General features: G+C 35.4%; 1 pseudogene; it reads right to left on the bottom strand.

Annotated features, from left to right (window-relative positions):
* LOC137652778 (secreted protein C-like) overlaps nucleotides 1-2,876 on the bottom strand; it is a 7,467-nt pseudogene extending 4,591 nt beyond the window's left edge.
* Nucleotides 2,877-6,254: the final 3,378 nt, after the last annotated feature.

The following is a 6,254-nucleotide window of genomic DNA, read 5'->3' as shown; positions in this document are numbered from 1 at the left end:
CATGTATTAATTGGCGTGGATTTCATACACTCAAATATAAACCAAGTTTGAAGTCTCTGTAACAACGATGTCCAAACTTATGGCTGATTGCGTGAATTGGACATTTTGCTTGACCTTGACCTTTGACCTTGAACTTCCAAAATGTAATCAATTCCAGCTTTTTACAGCGAAGTTAATCCCAGCAAGTTTCATTACTCTACGATTAGAGTGTGGCTAGGAAGCTATACAAAAGCAAACACATAAAGAGGGGTAAAACATAACCTCCTCCTAACTTGGTTGGCGAAGATAAAAAGTGAAGAGTCAAAGTAACGCACTGAATAAGAAAGATGAATCTAAATTATTATTATTATAATTATTATTATTATTATTATTATTATTATTATTATTATTATTATTATTATTATTATTAGCCAAGCTACAACCCTAGTTGGAAAAGCAAGATGCTAATAAGCCCAAGGGCTCCAACAGGGAAAATAGCCCAGTGAGGAAAGGAAATAAGGAAATAAATAAATGATGAGAATAAATTAACAATATATCATTCTGAAAACAGTAACAGCGTCAAAACAGATATGTCCTATATAAACTATTAACAACGTCAAAAACAGATATGTCCTATATAAACTATTAACAACGTCAAAAACAGATATGTCATATTTAAACAATAAAAACTCATGTCAGCCTGGTCAACATAAAAACATTTGCTCCTACTTTGAACTTTTGAAGTTCTACTGATTCAACTACCCGATTAGGAAGATCATTCCACAACTTGGTAACAGCTGGAATAAAATTTCTAGAATACTGTGTAGTATTGAGCCTCATGATTGGAGAAGGCCTGATTTGTAGTCTTGGCATACGTTCTGAGCTTGAAAGAATAGAGTACTTCAAGAAAATCTTTATTTTCCCGTTATCATTATTTAAAAAAAAAAAAAAAAAAAAAAAAAAAAACCCTAAGAAATAAATTATCCAAAAGAAGGGTAGCCATACAACGGAGAAGAAATATAGTTCTTTTGACTTCCTTCCCTTACGTCCCACTCATCAACATCATTTAAGGCAAATAATTAGCGAGATTATTTATAGTTATTTCAGGAAAGGTAAAAATAATCATAAATTTGAAGATAAAAACACGAATTAAACAGTGCGCGCTTGTATGTGTACTTTCCAAAACGAGAAGAATTCAAAGTCTCTCTGGTAAAGTTTCAAACCAACTGGAAATTTGATTTGTAATTAACTCAATCTGATGAGCGGAAACAGCAGGCAGTTTCCATCTAGGCCAAAATGTACAATCTTTTATCAACCGCACATCCTATTAAAACTTCGGGAGCACAGCGACTGGTTAAAGTCTACCATTATAACTTTTTGATAGAAAATGCTCTTATTCATAAGCAAAACTGGATGCATTTTTATTCGTCTTAATCAAACTAGTTTGCGAAGGTAAATATTGTCATTGCTAAATCTTCCTGGCTAGTGCATGGGTAACGTTGTTTGCCTTGCATTCGCATGACAGCAGATCGATCCCCGCCCGGGAGTTTAAGCTGTATACTGGGGAACCCACTGCTCCGCTTGGGCACCACAGTGGGAGTTGAGCTTGCCCGGCTGACGTTCTGGTGAGTATCTATTCTCATGAAATTAGGACTGGAACCAGACACCTTTAACCTTTAGAGATAAATCTTCTTCTTTGTCTGCATCTTTTGCCACTTTTATGTGGTGTCGATGTTTATGGCCAACGTTCTCCATCTACCTCTGTCCCACACATCATCACCGGTTAATCCCTTTGATCGAAGGTCATCCTTGATACAGTCCATCCACCTTCGCTTTGGTCTCCCTCTCCTTCTCGTTCCCTGTACCTCCATTTCCACCACTCTCCTCCCATTTTACAGTTCATCTCTTCTAAAGACATGACCATACCACCTCAGTCTACTTTCTTCGATCTTATCTGATAGTTCTCTAACTCCTGTGGTACCCCTAAATACAAATGTTGAATGGCATCCATTTCTACCTCGGCAAGCGAATTTGTACCTGTAACTCTCTTTATTTTCAATAGATTGCGAAATTGGCTGAAGGGATTCATAAATATTCAATATTTATTATAAATATTCTTCTCATAATATTAAACAGCATTCTAACTTGAAGCACCAGTTTGGAGTTCTCCGTGATGTCTATGAACAATTATTAATTATTAATAATTCCATAACCAAACACTATCAACAAAGCATTATTATCTGATATTTGAAGACGAAAACAACAATAATATAACGAACGAGTACATAATATATATATATATATATATATATATATATATATTTAATTTTTGATGTTTAGGGCCAATATTTAATTCTATGATAGATATTTCTTTACACACACACACACATATATAAATATATATATATATATTTATATATATAAATATATATACATATACATATATATAAATATATATATACATACTGTATATACATATATAAACATAAATATATATACTGTATATATATATATATATATATATATACATTAAGCATACAAGCAATTTAACTTATATGCTTAAAATCAATTTAAATATTAGCATATTTCACATATACTAATTAAAAATATCAATTTGTAAGCACCCCCCTTCCCCCTCTCTCTCTCTCTCTCTCTCTCTCTCTCTCTCTCTCTCTCTCTCTCACAGGATTAATTACATCTTGGTTACCCATTAATTCCACCCCTTCCCCCTTTCGGAAACCCTCCCACAAACAAACCAATGGGGTTTCGCGAACTAAGTTCGAGAGATCTCTGCCTATGTCATCAATGGCATAGTTCCTGTGCATAACTTCCTTGGGGGAATCCTCACACAGCCCTCTTGCTCTTCCATGTAAACAAACTTTGTCCGGAAGTTTCATTATTACCATTTAACTATGTCGGGAGGTATTAATACTATTATTATTATTATTATTATTATTGTTGTTGTTGTTGTTGTTGTTGTTACCATTATCATTGTTGTTGTTGTTATTATTATTATTATTATTATTGTTATCATTATTATAATCATTAATTTACTAATTTTCAATTATTATTATTACTATTATTATTATGATTATTATTATTTTACTTCCGCCAACGAAGTTGGAAGGACGTCATGTTTTACCAGCTGTTTGTGTGTTTGTTCATTTGTGTGTCTGTGTGTTTGTTTATGAACAGCTTCCTGGCCAAAAGTCTAATCGTAGATTAATGAAACTTGCAGGGATTAACTGTTATATGTGAAAAACTGCAGATGATTAAATTTTGGAAGGTCAACGTCACAGTCAAGCAAAATATCCAGTCCACCTAATCAGCCATAATTTTAGACAGCTTTGTCACAGACTTCAAACTTGGTTCACATTTGATTGTACGAAAATCCACGTCAATTATACATGTTATTAAAAGGTCAAGAAATACGCTGCCGTAACGGAGGTCTGCGCTCTATTGAGTGCCTGACTTTGAGGGATTAGCAGGTCAGTATGTTTAAAGACTTTAAAGGCAGCTCATGAATACCAGAGGCAGGGGACAGTGACATTGCCCTAGCAAGCAGGAAAATGCCCTTGAGACTGACCATGTATTATATGATTAGTGCAAAGCCCCCTTACCACTCAAGCTAGGACCAGGGAGGGCCAGGCAATGACTGCTGATGACTTAGCATATAGACCTATAGGCTCTCCCAAGGCCCACCCCCCCCCCCACACCCAACATTCGCTCGCAAGGATAGAAAGGTACAAACACCAAAGGAACTAACTAGTCTGAGCGGGACTCGAACCCCCGTCTGGTAAACACCAGGCAGAGACGTAACCAATCAGGCCAACACAATAACTTTTTAGTTCTATTTTTCTTTAATTTTCACGAAAGAACGTAACGTAATTCACAAGCTGCAACAATTACATTTATAAGCAATTGCTTTATGCAATGTCGATGTTGATCAGAGGCCTTTTGAATCTCAAAAGAAATACATTTGAAATCTAATTATTTTTGTCCACTTCATGATATTTTAAAAAAATAACATAGCAACTATAACAACATCAATACTTTAAGAGCTATAAGCGCTCACATCATCAACCTTTCCATGCATTTACAATTATGTTTATGAACAATGAGTTGACCCCCCTAAACCTACTGTTTTATTCGCTCTCTCTCTCTCTCTCTCTCTCTCTCTCTCTCTCTCTCTTTGTCCAGTGCATTCCAGATCTTCCCCTACACCTACTGTATTATTCGCATCTATTCTCTCTCTCTCTCTCTCTCTCTCTCTCTCTCTCTCTCTCTCTTTGTATCGTGCATTCCAGATCTTCCCCTAAACCTACTGTATTATTCGCCTCTCTCTCTCTCTCTCTCTCTCTCTCTCTCTCTCTCTGTCCAGTTCCGATAGATCACAAATAATAGAAAAACACTATTGTGATCGCACTATCTATCAATCTATCTATCTACGCGTCGTTCTCCACGGTTTGTATCACACACAGGAAGGAGGTTCAACATCAAGAATTTGTTGGCTGAAATATTCCAAGAATTCATTTAAAATCCGAAAAAAAGCGCGCGAATTCTTCCCGCCTCTTTTAATATGGTTCAATCTACGTAACCAGTTTTTCTTTGTCTTATTTATTTATATAATCGTTATTTTCACATTATTACTACTTGCTAAGCTATAACCCTAGTTGGAGAAGCTGGATGCTGTAAGTCCAAGGGCTCCAACAGGGAAAATATCCCAGTGAGGAAAGGAAATAAGGACACAAATAAAACTACAAGAAATGTACCTAATAATTAAAATAAAATAACCTACTGTATTATTCGCATCTATTCTCTCTCTCTCTCTCTCTCTCTCTCTCTCTCTCTCTCTCTGTGTGTCTAGCGCATTCTACATCTTCCCCTTCACCTACTGTATTATTCGCATCTCTCTCTCTCTCTCTCTCTCTCTCTCTCTCTCTCTCTGTACAGTGCATTCCAGATCTTCCCCTACAACTACTCTATTATTCGCATCTCTCTCTCTCACACATTAAAATAAATCTTACATATATTAACTATAAAAAAAGAGGAATAAGACAGAAGAGTGTGCCTGAGTGCACCATCTATTCATGTGCAGTCGTCTTGCTTTGTTTTTTACTCTGTTTTAAAGCATCAACCCAAAATAAAAGAGAAAATAATAAGCTTCAGTAACCTATTTATTGTCGTTCCTATGAAACCTATCTGTTTACGTTCCTTTATATAACTAAACTTACCTTATCAATTATACAATCATATCTATCCAAGACTATTAGAACAAATCAATCTTCATGACCTCATCATTTATTCAACATTATATTTTCAAATAATACCTTTGTTTCCCTAACTATAAAAGGAAAACAGTACCGGTTTAGTATGTGGGCTACCTTTTTTTTATTCTGGGTCAGTATGTGGGCTACCTTTTTTTATTCTGGATTAGTATGTGGCCTACCTTTTTTTTATTCTGGTTTAGTATGTGGGCCTACCTTTTTTTATTCTGGATTAGTATGTGGCCTACCTTTTTTTATTCTGGTTAATATGTGGCCTACCTTATTTTATTCTGGTTTAGTATGTGGCCTACCTTATTTTATTCTGGTTTAGTATGTGGCCTACCTTTTTTTTATTCTGGTTTATTATGTGGCCTACCTGGCTTGTTAGGTTAGGTAAGGTAAGGTAAGGTAAGGTTAGGTTAGGTTATGTTAGGCCACATACTAAAACAGATAGAATTTCGTAGGCCCTATTCGAAAGGTAGGCCACATACTAAACCGGTACCAGGAAAACTATCGTATCCAAAAACCCTCTTTATTCAGAGGATGTATTGCATTTCTGTCTGCTTTTTAAGCAATCCGTGGACTTAAAGATGAGACGAAGGTGCCTGATTCCATCTCCCTTAAGTTCTAATTTTCCTAAGCACCCCATCTTCGACTTTAATAATTTTTAACCAAAAATTCTCTTGCTATGTTTCGAGAAGCTCATAAGTTTTTTTTCCCCCGTCCGCCTCTTCAATAAAAAAAAAAGAAAAAAAAACTCATCCGGAGAGGGTTTTTTTTTTTTTTTTTTTTTTTTTTTTTTACCACCGTCCTCCTCTTCAATAACATAAAAAACAAACAAATTTATTTCAATTAGGAAAGAGTAATTGTATTTCGTGATTTGTCCTTCTAAGTGGTAATCCTTCCAGCTGTCAAATATTGTCGAAAAAATTAGAATTTTTCCATCAGGTTGTTTGGGATAGATTACATCACGCTTGGAAGAAACTTGGCAAGCACTGCGGGAGCAAC

The sequence above is a fragment of the Palaemon carinicauda genome, chromosome 14 (assembly GCF_036898095.1).
Source record: "Palaemon carinicauda isolate YSFRI2023 chromosome 14, ASM3689809v2, whole genome shotgun sequence".
Lineage (NCBI taxonomy): Eukaryota > Metazoa > Arthropoda > Malacostraca > Decapoda > Palaemonidae > Palaemon > Palaemon carinicauda.
The sequence above is the reverse complement of the archived record's forward strand: the minus strand, read 5'-3'. Positions and strand labels throughout refer to the sequence as shown.